Here is a 17,227-nt window from a genome sequence, read left to right as displayed (position 1 = left end):
TTAAGTCTCTCTTGGCTCAGAAGTGAAATTTTATATGGTTGGAAAAGCAAAGATCATTTTCTTTCAACGAAGTAATGTCCCGCGAATGAGCGTAACGCAGAGAGCTTATTCTTGACACGCTTTTCTTATAGTTAGACAATGTTTATTTTATAGAAATAGATTTTCATTAGCTAATTCCAACACCTGTGATAAATGCCAAATTTCTGATCGAAGAGAGAGTTGTTGTAGTTCATTTACAACGCTCTAGAGCTGCATAGTGGGCTATTGGCGACGGCCTGGAAAACATCCCTGAGGATGATCAGAAGACATGTCATCACAATTTTGATCCTCTGCAGAGGGGATGGCACCCCCGCTTCGGTAGCCTGCTGACCATTGAAGTGACGGAATTGGAAATCTGAATGGTGCAATTGACCGATAAAGCTAAAGTGAGGATGGTCCTTCATTTCAATTTCAGAGCTGTGGAACTCTAAACTTGCAGCCTTCGAACGAGCTAGGAAGAGAAAAATAACGTCATTTTGACGTCACGTTTCTACTCCTAGGGAAAACCTGAAACCTCGCGTTTTCGAACGGATTTTGCTAACGGCCGGCGATCTTCATTTTTCCTCCCATCTATCGGAAAACTTTCACCTAACAATTTGCTGGTGAAAGCGATTCGAACTTTCGAATGGAATGCGTTTAACGCTGGGATTAAATTAGATTTCCGATTTCAAAAATAATTTTTTACCCAGATATTTTATGATTTTTTATAATCATTTACCTAGATATTTTATGAATGTATTCCAGACATAATTTTTTCTCTCACAAATTTATTATTTCATATAATTAATGGATTAAATATTCAATCCCAACCACGTTGGCAGATGCAAATGCTTTTGCAAAGTCAGAACTATTCACCCCTTTAAAAATCAAAGCCCACGATCAAATAACTAATCTTGACATCGATAGAAAGACAGCCACTACTCTCATCAGACTAAGAACAAAACATGAAAATTTCTACAGATAAGACTAGAAAATATCAAAACTGTGGCAACTGTCTTAATGTGGAACTGACACCATATCATGTTTTTAACTGCCCTGCAGTCGCTGCAGGCCCTCACCTCTTAAACTACCCCACAGAAGAGGATTTGTATTCTTTTAATGCCATAGAAATAACAAAAACTATTCAAGCACACCATGAAATATGATTCAATAGAGGATACGACACCAACCAACCAATGGATTAAATAATTAGTTTCGGTTTCTAGCAGAACTTATAATAAAATCTATAATAATCTTGCACAACTTTCAATAAAACGTGAAAAAAAAATTTTTGCTCCAAATTTTTGTGTATTCCCAGCCATAATATGTTTGGTATAATTATTGCCGTATTTTTATTAACTTTTATTTTAATTACCTCATAATATTTTAAAAATATTTGCAGAGAAAAATGTATATTTTTTCTTTAAAAAATTGGTTAGTTATGACTGAGATTAGTGCATAATAAATAAAAAAGATTACTATTACTAAATCGTATGTAATATAAATAAGAATTACTATAAATTGCATACTTATTTTCGATCCGCTGTGCAATTTTCTGTCAGAGATTTGAAAGAACTGAAGCTTTTAGAATATGATCGCTTTTGTAATTTTTATGAAATAGTTGATTAGTTTAGATGCATAATTAGGAAGCATAATTTCATTTATTTTCACTTGTCTTTTGAGTTTGGTAGAATACAGGTGGGTAATAAAAAGCATGGAATATGAAGAACGGAAATTTTTTCGATATAATTGTTTTTAAATTATTATTAAGTTGCAGATAAATTTAGATGCATAGTTAAGAAACATTTTTATTATTTTTTTTATTTTTCTGTTCATACTTTATAATGCGAAAATTTCATCTTTTATTTTCTAAGACAAAAAGATATTTTTACTCTTATATCTATAATGCCAAAATATATTCGACAATTTATTTTTTGAAAAATTATGTATTATTTTTAGGAATAAAATTTGTTAAGATTATGATTAAAAAAAATTCTAAAATCATCTTTTTTAAATTTTTTTGTTAGAAATAGCATTATAAAAGCAATTGAATTAGAAAAACGTTTTAGAGTTATTTCTTAATCTTCTGTTTGACATTTGACCTTTTTAAAATAATTACTCCTTTAATAAAATGGTAAATAACAAATTTTAGCGTGGAAAAAAAAACTTAAGCATTATTTTCTTTTCTGTTTTGAGATTCTCCATTAAGTATCAGCTAAGTTATTCTAAAGATATTCACTTATATTTATTTGTTATTATTAAACTAGCGTTATTATGTTTTTATTCAAACAATACTTTAAATTATCTTAATGTATGCGATTAATTCTACTTCAAAAGGTTTTTATCGAATTTATGGGACGTGTAAAAAAAGAGAATTTCTTTTGAATTTATTTAGCATAATTCATTTATATACAGAATGGTAAATCATAAGAAAAAAATATCCTGCGTCAATCAGAAAAACAATTGAGAGAATTTTGTTATTAAAAATGTGTGCAATGAAAACTAGTTGATATTTGCATCGAGTTAAACTACTAACACGAATTTGTAATAAAATAAAATCACGAATAATCCTTATGGCTAGACCTACTACAATGGAAATGTGTAACTAAAAGTTCTAACAAAGTTCTCACGACTTGGCACCCTTGTCTTCTGAGTTGGATTCCATATAAGAGCGTAATCTAAAGAAAAAACTTTTTTAATAAAATTGTTTTTGAATTCATTGTTTTAAAGTTGCTGATAAATTTAGATGCATAATTAAGAAACCTTTTTTTATTATTTATTTCCTTAATTTTCCTGTTCTCAATATTCCAAGAAAAAATTTTTTATATTTCTAGTCTTATAATTATAACATCGAAATATACTCGAAAATTTGTTTTTTAAAAATTATGTAATAGTTTAAGAAAAAAATTGCTAAAATAAACATTAAAAAGTTTCTAAAATCACGTTTTAAATATTTTGTTTAAAAATTGTACTAAAAAAATTCTAGACTAAAGAAAACTAAAAAGTTTTCTTTTTTAAGTAAAATTTTTTAGTTATTTCTTAAACTGTTGTTTGACATTCGAACTTTTGAAAATACTTATTGTTAGTATTACAAATTTTAGGGAGAGAAAAAATCAAGCATAATTGTTTTCTCTGTTTCGAGATTTTTTTAAAAATATTAGCTAAGTATTAATAATTTGCTGAGTATTATTATTTTTTAAATATTAACTGATATATTGTGTTTTACCTGTATTCGTTGGTCATTATTATACTAGTCTTTTTTTGGTATTATTCAAATAATATTTTAAGTTATCCTCATTGATGCAATTAATTCTAATTCAAAAAGTCTCTTATAAAATTATGTGGCGCTTAAAGCAAATATTTTTCCGAATTACTTTTTCATAATTTATTTACATACACAATGGTAAATGATAAGGCAAAAAAAATAAAACCCAGCATCAAATATAAGAACAATTGAGGATATTTTGAAATTGAAAATGTGTTTAATTGAAAGTATTAAAAATATTTGTAACAAGTTAAACTTTAAAAACGAATTTGTGATATAAAAAAATCACGAACTGCCCTTATGGTTAGAACGACAACAGTGAAATTGTGTAACTAATGACTCTAGCATGAAATTCTTAAATAAAGTACGACTACTTGGCATTCTTGTCTTCTGAGTTGGGTTTAATGTAAGAGGGTAATAAAAGGCAAAAAATTAATTGCAGAGAAATTTTTTCCAAATCTAGTTCAATATAGCACAACGATTGAAAATACCATTTTCAGAAAAGAGATAAATTATTAAATTTGAAAAATAAATATTGCATTGTTTGAGTTGCGAATCGTAATTTATTATGAAAAAGAAGAAAATAATGTTTTTTTGAAAACATAACTTACAATTATTAAAATGTATAAGTTTGCAATTGCGAAAAAAAAAAAAAGAAATCATAACAAAAAAGAAAGTGAAAAATTGAAAAAGCAGTTTCTTTTAAAATTGTAATGCAAATTTTTTTTCAGATTATTTAAACTAACAATTATTTAAAAAATGCTAGTTTAAAGTTTATTTCATGCATTCTACCTATTTATTAAAGCTTATTTATTGCGCGTTATTTTGATACTTATTGTAGCTTTAAAACTAAAGACTTTAGTGGTATAAAGCTACATATTTTATCAGTTGCAAATATTAAAAAAAATAATTAGAAATAATAGAAGATAATAAAGTAATCATAAATATAATAAAAATTTTATCATAAATATAATAAAAATTTTTATAAATAATAAGTAAAAATAGAAAATTGCAAAATTTTGTGAAATTAAATAACCTTTATTAATCATTAGCTCGTTAAATCTAAAAGCTCTCGATAATATACATATAATTTCTAAAGTTTCATAATCTAGTGATAAAATTTCTGAATGAATCAATTACATTTATTTAAAACAATATTCAAAGTACGATTTTTAGAAAAGGTCTATTTAATTTGTAATCTGATGTTATTTTTTATTTTAGGAATATTTCTTTTTTTTTTTTTTTTTTTGACAAACTGTTAGTAAATATAGTTAGAAGTGAATCGATTCTCTAATAATAAATACAATATTGCAAACAAGTTTAAAACGAATACTACATATTAAATTCTTGAAAAAAGATCAAAGATTAAAATAAGTAGATATTTATTTCAGACTGTATGTAATTGTCAAAATGAAAGAAGAATACATTAGTAACCATATAAAATTACTCAAAAATGATTTAAAATATAATGTAAAAATAAAATAAAATAGTGTGTTAAAAATAAAATAAAATTGTGTGTAAACACACAATTTTATTTTATTTTTACATTATATTTTAAATCATTTTTAAGTAATTTTATATTGTTACTATTTTATTTTATTTTTACATTATGTTTTAAATCATTTTTAAGTAATTTTATATTGTTACTAGTTAATATAATTTGAATTTGGTTTTAGCTGCCTTGTGCGCTGTTCCAATTTGAATTAGTGTAGTAATGGTTATTTATTTTTCCTACCTCCTGTTTAATAATTTTGACTTAAGAATTTCAATTTATCTTCAGAAGAATACATTCTCTTTCTGAAAGAAAACACTGTAAACTCTGGGATAGACCACAACGGCTAGGCCTGATTAATAATAAAAAATGGCTGCTTATAAAAAAAATAATTGCATTGAGATAAAGATGAACATTTAGTTGAAATCCTATTACCGCCAAGCAATCTGAAAAACATTTTCTAGGTTTTCCTTTGCGTGTAACGCAAAATTTTATTACTTTAATTTCAACTTAATCTTGGTTAAAATAAATTATTTTTATAACTTTTATAAACATTGTTTTACTCCGATATTTAAATTGCACGTTACTTTGATTTTTGGAATGAGTTAAAAATTACAAAAAATATGAAGAGCATCTCGCTATATTCACCGAAATAATTGACTGTCTGTCAAAGACGCTAAAAAAATTATTTATTATATAAAAAAAATTCATTACGATTACTGAGCATTTCGCTGGAATTCCTTAAGCGTCAAGCAATCTGAAAGATATTTTCGTGGTTTCCCTTTACGTGTAACGCAAAATATGATTGTTTTCTTAAGAAAAACATTCATAAAGGCAGCAATGTTTAAATATTTACATAAATTATGAATTATTTTATCTATATTCCTTGTAAATCAAAACAAAATGAAGAGCATTTGATTGTGGGCAATTAATTAGCTAGGTACATAGTCTTACGCGGACATTAAGCAATGAATTGGGAGATTTTGATACTGATATATATATATATTATAATAATTTGAATAATTATTTGTGCAAAGGCATTAATAAAGATCGGAAATTAATAGATAATACAATCAAGTTCATAATAAATACTACGAATAATTATTTTCATGAAAAAGATTTTTATTTTTAATTCTCATCGGAAAATTTAACAAATTTACGGTTGCATGGCTTTAAAAAAATGTGTCATTGATGTGCATTTTTAATTATTACGATTTTAAAACAATAATAGTAAACTTATAAAATTCAAAGGATTTTAGTTTCGAACTCCTTCTGTTAAATCATATTTTTCAATATAAAAAAATGCTAATATAAGCATCTATACTTCAGTTGTAATAGAACCAGACGCTTCAAACTAATAACTATGGTTGGATAAGTAAATATCCTTCCTTCGGTTTTAATTAATCTAAGTTCTGAAAACAAAACCGAAACTATAGTATATAATTGCTCGTAATCTGAATGATCTCTGCTTTTAAAGCTTCAATAAACAAACAAATAAATTATGAGTAATGAATAGACATCTTTAAGCAATATACAAAATAATATACTGGTTTACGGAAATGAAAAAGTTTTAGAATTTAAATTAAATTGCTTTTTAATGATCAACACTGATTACGCGCAATGCAAAGGTACGGCGGGGATGTCAGAAAATAATCACTACGACGACGCGAACGCCACTTTTTGTGCGTAAAACCGGTCTGTCAAAAGCATGTTGCTTTTCTAAACCCCCCTCCCCCCGGGAAAGTTAAATGTCCTTATCCCCTATATTAGTCCCTGGCCCAAGCGAAGGGAGAACGATTAAAGGATAGACAAGAGCCATTGGTCACTTTCTTATAACTATGGATACAAAACGTCACTTCCTAGGGGGAGGGTCCGAACCTTTGTTCGAGGGATTCCCTTCATCGCTCTCTTCGGGGGTTGCGAGGTTTGGATTTTGTTTTACTATCGGACGGTGGTATCGAATAGATTCCGGGGAATAGTGACGTCACCGTCCGCGTTCGAAGGCTGCGAGGTTTGGGGTCGTGGTCAGGTTTGGAAACCATCATGAGCTGGGATCCTCTTGGCGGATTTTTGTCACAGAAGAAAAACGAATTGAATCATATCGCTTTTAAACTTTTCTTTAAATTCTGTTTGCAATCAGACTTTTGTATAAGAACTTACGCAGATAGCAAAATAAGGTTTATTTTAACTCAGCAAAAACCTTTTAATGTAAACTAAAAAGGTTTTTTTTTTGCGGTTTACTTGTAAACCTTCTGGTCTTAAAACAAGGTTTGTGACAATCTGCCCTATTCTACGCACGTAACCCAATTCCGAAACCTTGGAGAGAAAACAACCTTTTATATAAAAACCTGAAAATCAAGGTTGCAGGGCTGGATTACCCATTAGACCATGACCTGGGGCCCCTTTAAAATGGATTTTTTGAAAATAAATTTAAAAAAATTAAGATAAACAATGATTTTTCAAATATTTTCAAAGTGTTATGATTATTTTTAAGTTCTAATTTAATAAAATGAAGCAAAATTTAATTTATTATTTTATTTTAAATATGCTTTCTTAAATGAAAATATAGATAAATACTTTTATACTTGAATAAATAAAAAGTATCCGAGAAAAAAAATAATTTAATCTAAGAATCTTGAATGGCCTAGGGACCGTTTAAACCGGCGCTGTGAGGTTGTCTTAGGGTTTTCAAGAGTGAAAAATTTTTTTGAATAAAGCTAGACTTAAGGTTAAAATAATCTTAAATCTAGGTCATTATAAGGTTTCTTTTCGCAAAGTCTTGTGTGCTCATCTAAACTCCACCTTGTCATGAAATTTTAATGGACAATATTCAATTTGATCTTGTGTGACGTCATCTAAAACGTCATTATTGACCTAAATTACCCTTTTACCTGAGTGGCAATACTTTTTAAAAAAGCTTTAAAATTAATTTAGAACTTTGGGATGAAATAAAACTTTAAACTTGGGGATGAAAGGTTTGAAGCTGCGATATTTTTACTTCGTTTGAAAAAATGTTTTTAATACAAACATTTTCATGACAATAAAGCGGTCGGTTGCTGTGGTGAGGTCACGTGCTTTCTGGAAATACATTAGAATCTTTCTCCATATGAATAGTGCACATGTATTTACTATAAACTTCTTGCAGACAATAAATTTAAGTTGAAAACGGCATAACAAATAATTATTTTAAGCAGAATATGGTTTTTAAAGTAAATAGAAGATTTTCCCCCTTGTTTCAAAGTTTAATATTCAAAATTTCATTTATACATACTACAGTCAAACCCAGCTATAGTGAACACGGTTTATAGTGAACTCCCGGATACTGTGAACGAAATGTGCGGTTCTGTGCCGTGCTATGTTATTTTTTGTGGATATAGTGAACCAAAAAAGTGAGAAAGTTGGATATAATGAACTTTTTTCTGTCCTCGACTGATTTTTTTCTTTATTTTTTGTGTGAGATAATTTTGAAATTTCTACTTCAAAATAAATACATATACCGATTTTTGAAACTATCTATAGAGGAGAATGTAGTGATTTTCTTGTTTGCTTTTTCACTTCTCACTTTCCCATCCCCAAACAAATGTTTCCAAAACAGGCAGATGATGCACCTGTCAGTGGGTCCATTTCTAGCCCTTTTTCGGTCATTATATACATCTTTAACAAAGAAAGATACTTGCTTTTATATGTAGTACGCATTTCATTCAAGCTAAAATATCGAAAATATGGAAAAAGGAGTTAAAATAAACTAAATAAATGAATTATCTAGTATTTTTCCTTTTTTTTTTGCCCATTATTTGCTATTTCCCGAAGAAAAAAAAAATTTTTTTTTTTTGCATAGAACACTTTAAAATGTCGAAAAACACATTGAAAAAATAATATAAAATAAAATAAACAAATTTTTAAAAAATGACTACCGCCTGGATTTACCGCTTAACGAATTTTACTCGCCCTAAACACCCTGATTTTTGTCAGTTAACTGAAACGGGTAATAAAATGTTGTAGAAAATTTCAAAAGTATTTGAAGATATGTTTTATTCCAGAACAAGAATTTAAAAATAAGGAAAACTATTTCGAAAATCGCGACCAATACAAAACGATTAATTGCGCGATGAAGCATTTTGTTCTCGTTCTGATTTTCGTCAGTATTTTTTAAAATAGTAAATCATTTCACAACTTGTAAATCAATGTTCTTGAAGTATGTTAAAAATTGTAAATCAATTTTTAACATATTTCAAGAAATTCTAGATGCAGAAAAATTTCATGTAATATTTAGTTCAAATTTTTTTAATCGGCGAATCTAGAATTGGCGACTTTAGTTCCGAACATTAAAAATAACTAATTGTATAAAATTATAAATCAATTCACTATTTATTTAAGTATCAAGAAAATCTAGATGCAAAAAACTTCGAAGTATTTAGTTCAAACTTTTTTTAATTGGCGAATTTTGAATTGGCGACTTTAGCTCGGAACATTTCAAATAACTAATTAGGGCAAAACAAAGATTATAACAACCCTAGGAAAAAATCAAATTAGAATTCTCTCTCTTCTTGTGGAGTGTGGTTAAAATTTTAAGGTTTCTGTAATTTAATAAAAGACTTTAAATATGAGTTGTGTTCTCTGTTTGCTTGTGCCAAAGCATAGTGGTATTTGTGACATATAGATATGTGTTAGTGCTTTTTGACACTAAAAGTAACAACTCAAGTCTGGCTTGCAATCTATTAAGTAAGTTTCTATATAATTCGTTACTACTATTCGTTTTGTTTTTGCATTTATTTCATAGTTGTTTATGTTAATAGTAGTGATTGAAGTGATTTTTTAGTTTTATTAATTGATTTGTTTCTTAAGAAATGCAGTTATTTTCATTAATTACGGATTTTTATTTATTTATATACGCTGATTTGTGTGAGGTTAAATTTCAATCGAGATGTATTATACTTTAAAATGGTATGTGTATTAAACGATTATTAAATGTTATAAAAATATTATATTCTTACAAGGTTATTTTAGGAAGGATAGATGTTTATGAATAAATTTGTATAATTATAGATGTCTGACACAAATAGATTAATTCACTGTTTTTATATCAATCTTTCTATATCAATTAAGATAGTATAAATTAAAGAATTGAATTGTTACTTAAGTAATTTTTACGGGTTTTTAATTGCTTAAGACAATTATCTAGAAATTTTATATCTAAGAACACACAAATAACGCTCTCACGCAATATTAAAATCAAGCATTCGTATTTATGAAATTTCAAACCCACACATCGTGATTCATATTCACTTGATTTAAAAGTAACACATTGTGATTTGCATCTCAGGAATTGAATTGTTATTTGCAGCACTTTAAAATTATGTATCCCGGTTTATATTCACACGATTTTAAAATTAAACTTTGATTCCTCTCCGTACTATTTTAAATTCAAATATTGCGATTCGCAAACACGCGATTTTAACATCACGTTTCTTATTCCGATGATTTAAAAGTCGCACATTGCGATCACGAAATTTATCTTTAAGAATTTGCTTTTCATAGCTGTAAAAAAAAGTGTAAATTTCCTCTAACATACTTATAATTTAAAACATACTTGTAATATTTATGCTCAATATTCAACACAGATGATTAAAAAATTATGCTTTAAAATTTTTTATTATTGTTCTGAAGCTATTTTTATTATTATTTTTTAATTATTACTGAAGGATTGTTAAAATCTATCATATAGTGTTATGCATTTCATAAATATTGTTCTAAAATGTATTTTAATTACTTAAAATAATATGGCTTGTATCAAATTTATTTGTAATTTAATTATTTCACAAAGGAGATTAAAAACTAAATATTGATTTCTCATTTTTAAAAATTGAATTAAAATTTGCAATGTTCTAAAAGAAGAAACTGACCACAATAATGAATTTACATGCCTCCTAAGTGAACTTTCTTTACCCCTAAAATGTAACTTATTTTTTCATGAAACCCCACTCACTCATGTTCAAGTTTTTTTTTTTTTTTTTTTTTTTTTTTTCAAATTGTGATAAAAACATTATATCTAAGACTGAATGATATTCATTTATTTAAAAATATGTAAAGTTATTTTGGTTTAATTTCTAGGTTAATTTATTTTAGGGGTGTGATCGTGATCTCAATCTTTGATTCTAAATTTAGGATTAATTTTGTTCTAGGATTAAATTCAAATACAAGATTGAACTTCGCTTTGAACGAAATTTGTTTTAATTCAATGTATGTAATTTTGATAGTAATATTTTTTTGGATCTTTTGTGTTTTGCCCGTGTGTACAGAACACTTCAAACAAACTTTGTTCCAATTTTTTTATCTCCCCAAATTTAACATTATATCAAATTTGAAAATTTTCAACGTGTAGTTTTATGTTAACGTTTTTATTTCGCATTTTAAGAAAAATTTTGGAAATAAGACAATTTTAACATAAGCATTACTTATATTCCTCCTCTCTTAACAGCAAAAATATTCAAATCACTAACCCTCTCCCTATGTTAACTGCTTATGTGATATTTTAATAGCCATGTATCAACCCTATTTTGCCTCAGAACTGTTTTCTTTAAATTTATCTAAATATTTCATACACTTAAAAACTAAAAATATTTTTCAAAACAAATTTTTTTCAGTTTTATTTTTAGTATTTGTACTTATATTTTTTGAAATAGTTTTATCACATTTAAATCGTTTACTCACTTTTTTTCATACGAAATTGCTAATGAAATGTAAAGTACGTATTTAAATATGGAGAAATTTTTTTTTTTTTAAAGTTGTTTTTAGAAGTTATACACCGAATAGCCAGTACATTATGACCACCCTGCTAATAACATGTAGGACCACCTTTAGCCCTCAAAACTGCTAGCACCCGCCGTGGCATTGATTCCACAAGGTGCTGATAGGTAGTCTGAGGCATTTATGGCAACGTTACTTTTAAAAAATAACGAGTAAAAGTACAAATATTTTAAAAAAAAGTAACGAGTAAAAAGTTCTTAGTTTAAGAAGTAACGAGTAAAAAGTTCTTATTTTAAGAAGTAACGAGTAAAAAGTACAAGTACTGAACAAAAAAAGTAACGATTTAAAAGTACATTTTTAGGAAATCGAAAATTCAATGTAACCTAAAATTTTATTGAATAATATTCTTATGTTCTTTAATGTTTTTGCAAAATTGTTGTTATTTATTTAATTATTTTTAATTTTGAAAGTTGCGAACATTAATTTATTTTTAAATTCGGAATATTATAATATAATTTTATAATATAATTTTATAATATAATCGTATAATATAATTTTAAAGTCAAATATAATTTTAATATCAAACATTTTATGGATTTGCTTGAAAAGGAAATTTTATCTGTTGATTTTAATTTTTAGTTTATCATTTTTATTTATTTAAATTACCATTGACTCTATAGAAACGCGTTTTAAAAGCACAAACATAAACAAAGCAAACACTTATCAGATAGCTTTGTGATCTTTGAGCTAGTAAAAAATAATTGAATGTGCAGTGTAAGTTGAAACAGAACAGTCTACAGTTTTATTTGTAACAATGGCTAATGCTGAAGTCATACGAGAAAATCATTTTCCGAACATTTCTGCCTAACGGATTAATTGAAATTTGTAAACGAATTTTAGTATCAGCGGCTAAACTAATATCCTTCGAGTTTTCAAGAGTTAAAATAGTAATTATAATAGTTTTCAATCGCACAAATAGTTCTGAAGTTCTTTGAGATTTGACTGGGCGTTGTTTGATAAGATCGGGCATAAACCTAATTTTAGTCAAAAATGTACTAGGTAAAAATGTATTTAGTAAAAAATGTGTTAAGTCATTAATGTATTATTAGAGAGTTCAAAAAGAAAATTAAGAAACTTAATGACAAAATCCAACATTTTTTATTTAGAATGTATTAAATAAATGCATAAAACTCGAAAATGAATGAAAATAACTTGCTAATTAATATTTTTATTCATTTTGCAAAATATAATTGCATTTCGAAAGTGGTGTCACTGAGTCTGCTGCTAGAATTTCTCAGAACGTGCTTATCCACGCTGAATAAGCGCTCCACGGGAGGTCAAGGTATTTAAACACGAAGTTAGCTGTGAATGCATATATATTGCACATTAATTTTATAAATTAAAAAATACATAATCATTTTTTTTAAATTTAATTTTTTTTTTAGGAAGCTTACCGAGTTTTAGAAAAAAGTAACGATTTCATTCGACATTTCCGTTACAAATACTTGTACTTTTTCCCTAAAAAAGTAACGAAAGTACATGTAAAAGTACTAAATTTAAAAAGTAACGAAGTACAAGTAAAAGTACTTACTTTTTACTTGTACCGGCGGTACAAGTAACGAAAGTAAAAGTACTGCTATATATGGTCTGAGGTATCTTGTACCAAGACCTCACCAACTGGTCCAGCAATTCCCTCACATTGCGGAGGGTAGCGTGGCAGCACGAATTTGGCTTTCCAAGTAGGACCAAAAATGCTCTATTGGATTAAGGTCAGGTGAATTTGGGGGCCAAGACATGACTTAAAAGTCACTGGAATGTTCCTCGAAGCAATTCATGACGATTCGACCCTTATGACATGGTGCATTATCCTGTTGGTAAGCACCAGCCCCCGCAGGAAAAACTGTTACCATGAATGGGTGAACCTGTCTGCAACTATGTTCAATTAGTTTACAGACGTCAGGAATTGTTCTATTAGGATTATAGGTCCCAATGTGCCCCATGAAAACATTGTTCCTGGGCGAGAAACCATGAAAACCTAGGAGAGCCCATTCTTATAGATGGGTGGGAATAATATAATGTCTCTTTGGTGTATATTGAGTTGGTTTAGAATCCAAGCTTAGCTTGAAATTAAAGATATGAAAACTTATATGCAATTTAAATGAAATTGTTTTCTCCTATACAATATTATTCAATTATTCTATCCAGATATTATGCGTTTGCATTAACTTTAAAAAAATACTTTATATCTTTAACAATAATGTGAGCTTAATAGACAACTGTTTAGCTTTAACCATTGGTTGCTACGCTTTTATTAAATCGCTTTTGTATGTATTTGGCTGGAATCATGAAAACTTTCGATCTATCTTTGATGATCTAGAGGACTAAATTTTAAACTTGGAGTGCTTTAAAACCGTCGTTGAACAGCCAACCCTACTTTTGGGGTTTAAGACTACTTAACTTCAACTCCGTAGTCTTGTAATTTTGAACCCAATCCAGAAGACAAGGGAACTCCTGGATCAAGTATTGGGAGAAATTTTGCTTTCGTGGAGGGCTTTTTGATGAAATTATAACCCGTATTAACGTTACATGGAGAGGAAAACCTCGAAAACTTCCATGGTAAACCTGACGGCAAGGAGACTCTAACCCATGATACGTCTACCACTGGGGATATTTTGCTTCAGCACTGTTGTCGGTGCAAATCAGACGCGGAAATCGTATCGACCATCCATCTCTGGGATTCGAACCCGTTTCACCTCATTTAAAGGAAAAAGCTCTATCCCTTGAGCCATCATGGCTCAGCTGGAACTCTTTGCGGAATGACAAACTTTCTATCATTTTTTCTTATCGCTAGAAGTAGCTTTTATTGTCACTCGAAATTTCGACAACTTTCCGATTAGCCAAAGCATTCAAATCTCGACTTGAGCTTTATGCAAAAAAGACAATACATGTTTTAATATCTTACTGAAAGTGATAAGAAAATATCATTACAATTATATTCCAAACAAAATTTCCTACCAAACAAAATTGCGATTACTTTTCGTCTAGTTAGAGTGTTTAAATTTCAAATGGTGTTTTGACCTTGGCTACAACAAATTACTATTTCCTAAAAATTCTAAGCTAAAATTTGTTTCAATTTTTAATTCCAGTTGAAAATCCGACCACTTTCTGGCGTTAACTTAGACAATAACAAAAAGGAAAGTAATAAAATGAAAAACTTCTTTAAAACTTTTTATGGAATTAAGAAAAAAAGGAGAAAGTAATCCTATCTGTAATGGCAGCCAATACCGACCGTCTTTCAAACGTATTTATCGTTTACCGTACGTTACTTTTAATGACAAACATAGAATTATTTCTACATTATTGTCTACTTCTACTTAAAAAACGTTGTTTTTAAAATTTTAATTTTTTTTTTTATGTTAAATTCATTTTTTATGTGTCCAAGCATTTGTTTAAAAATGCTGCTACATATTTTTAACTATTGTTTCTATTCTGGTACTCAAATTTAAAACATAAATTCTTTACTTTTCCTATCCATTTCATTGATGTTTTTTCTCATATATATATATATATATATATATATATATATATATATATATATATATATATATATATATATATATATATATATATATATATATATATATATATATATATATATATATAATGTGTAAGCGTTTAGATTCGTAGCCCTTATTCCGCCAGAACTGTTTCCAAATTTGAAACTTAATCTGAAAAAGATTTTGACTTCTTTTTTTTTTTTCATGAAACAAAGAAATTGATGAATCTGTCTCCAACATGTGAAATCTAGCTTGAATGTTAAAGGCAAGAGGAAGTGTGTAAAAGATTGTTTACTTTTGCGTATCAAACTAATAAAAAAAATAGAACCAATTGAAAAATATTATAACCGTTAAAAACATTAATTTAATGCCAAAAATGAAATATTTTTTTCTCTTTGGTTTAACCATGATTGAAAATCAAAATATAATTTATATATATTTTTAGACTAATACGTGATTTTGAATGTCGAAATCTAAATTTTAAATAATTTTATTCCAGAAAAATACATGAACTTTTTAATTTTTTTCTCAAGTTTTTTCGATATTGTGGTTTGTTTTATTTAAAATTCTTTGCCGAAGCATTATGATTATTTTGATTAATATTACTGAAATATATAAATTGAACATTAATTTATTGGATGAAAATTATCTTTTTGTTAAGAGGATAATGTTAAAAATCGATTATATTATAACGATCGATTACCTAGCTATCGGTTAATCGATGGCAATTTCTAGGTTAACATTACTTTATTTTCTATTACAAAATGTTACTTAGATTTGACAACAGAAATTAGCGTATCTCTTAAAAAGGTGATTTGATTCAGCAACAAAAAATAGTTTAAGAATATTATGGACGGAATACAAAACTGTGTTTATAAATTTGTTTGATTTAATAACTAAATATCCTTTTTTTCCTGTAACTGATACCAAAATAAAATTATACTTAACCATCTTTAGGGTGACACACCTAGAGTTAAAAGCTCCATTTTAACCTTTTGATATTTCAAAAAAAAAAAATTTTTTTTTTGAAAGAGCTGTTCAAAGTTTCAACAAATCCAGATCGTCCAAGGGAAAAAAATGCTTCATTTAATTAAACGAACATAAAACGATTAGATTGGAGTTCTTTATTTTGCAATCTATTAAAAAAAATTACAACTTGGAATTTTGTTCACTTCACGTGGAAAAACGTTGTTTTGTGTTTTAAATTAAACTGCACGAACTTTGTCTTTATTAATGTTTTTTCAAGAATGATTTTATTACTGTTTCCCGATTACAGGGATGTAGCAGATTATGTCTGTTTAGGTTTTTACAAATATAACGACAGTCCATAGTGGGCCAACGGATTGAGGATTTTGCCAGGGAAACTTATTCTTTGACCTGGACATCCGATTTTTTACCCCAATCACTCTAAAATCTGATTTCAAAGAATTGAGATACCATTGGTTTAGGTGTTTCTCTTATATATTTGCATATATGTAGTTTATTTGAAAAAAGCCCTCCTCCCTCGATGTGAATCGTATTTTCCCTTATTCATTTTAAATTGGTTTTATCATGGATTAAATAATCACTGATATCTTACATTATCTTATCTATGTATGTATCTATGTATATATGTGTATATTTATGTGTATATCATACAATTGAAAAATTATAAAAATGTTTTGGTATTTTTTTAGGCATTAACGCCTTTACTGGAACTGGCAGTGGGGCCTCTCAAGACTTACTAAAGAACTGTTGTTGCTTTGGAACTTTATTACGTAGATTACTTAGCTGCACAATGGGCTATTGGAGTCGGTCTGGGAAACATCAGATGGATGATCCGAAGACATGCCATAATAATTTTGATCCTCTTCAGAGGAGTTGGCTCTTCTGCTTTGGTAGCCCCGACGACCAGTGTGCGAAGCAGAACACTTTACGGCAGAACAGTTTCACGAGGTACCACGGAAACCTGATTGAAGTGGCAATCTAATCTGGAATTAGTTTACTGGGCACTGTAAGTACTCGTATTGATTTATTAATTGTTATTGTGGTCTTTTTTATTTTTATTTTATTTTATAATCGTCGTTGATTTAACTCTTTCATTCCGGTAGTGTCTGGGATTTCAAGCTCCCCTGTTACGGCAGTTTTCAGAAGGAAGGTTTTTCACTT

The 17,227-nt window shown here is 28.0% G+C and overlaps 1 long non-coding RNA gene across 1 annotated transcript in view; it reads right to left on the bottom strand.

Annotated features, from left to right (window-relative positions):
- Nucleotides 1-17,227, bottom strand: part of LOC147816813 (uncharacterized) — a 79,645-nt gene that overhangs the window by 20,696 nt on the left and 41,722 nt on the right. The window lies entirely within an intron of this gene.

This window comes from Parasteatoda tepidariorum, chromosome 1 (assembly GCF_982258835.1).
Source record: "Parasteatoda tepidariorum strain Cologne lab strain chromosome 1, Ptep-v5.0, whole genome shotgun sequence".
Lineage (NCBI taxonomy): Eukaryota > Metazoa > Arthropoda > Arachnida > Araneae > Theridiidae > Parasteatoda > Parasteatoda tepidariorum.
Note: the sequence above shows the minus strand (reverse complement) of the source record. Positions and strands in the feature narration are given on the sequence as shown.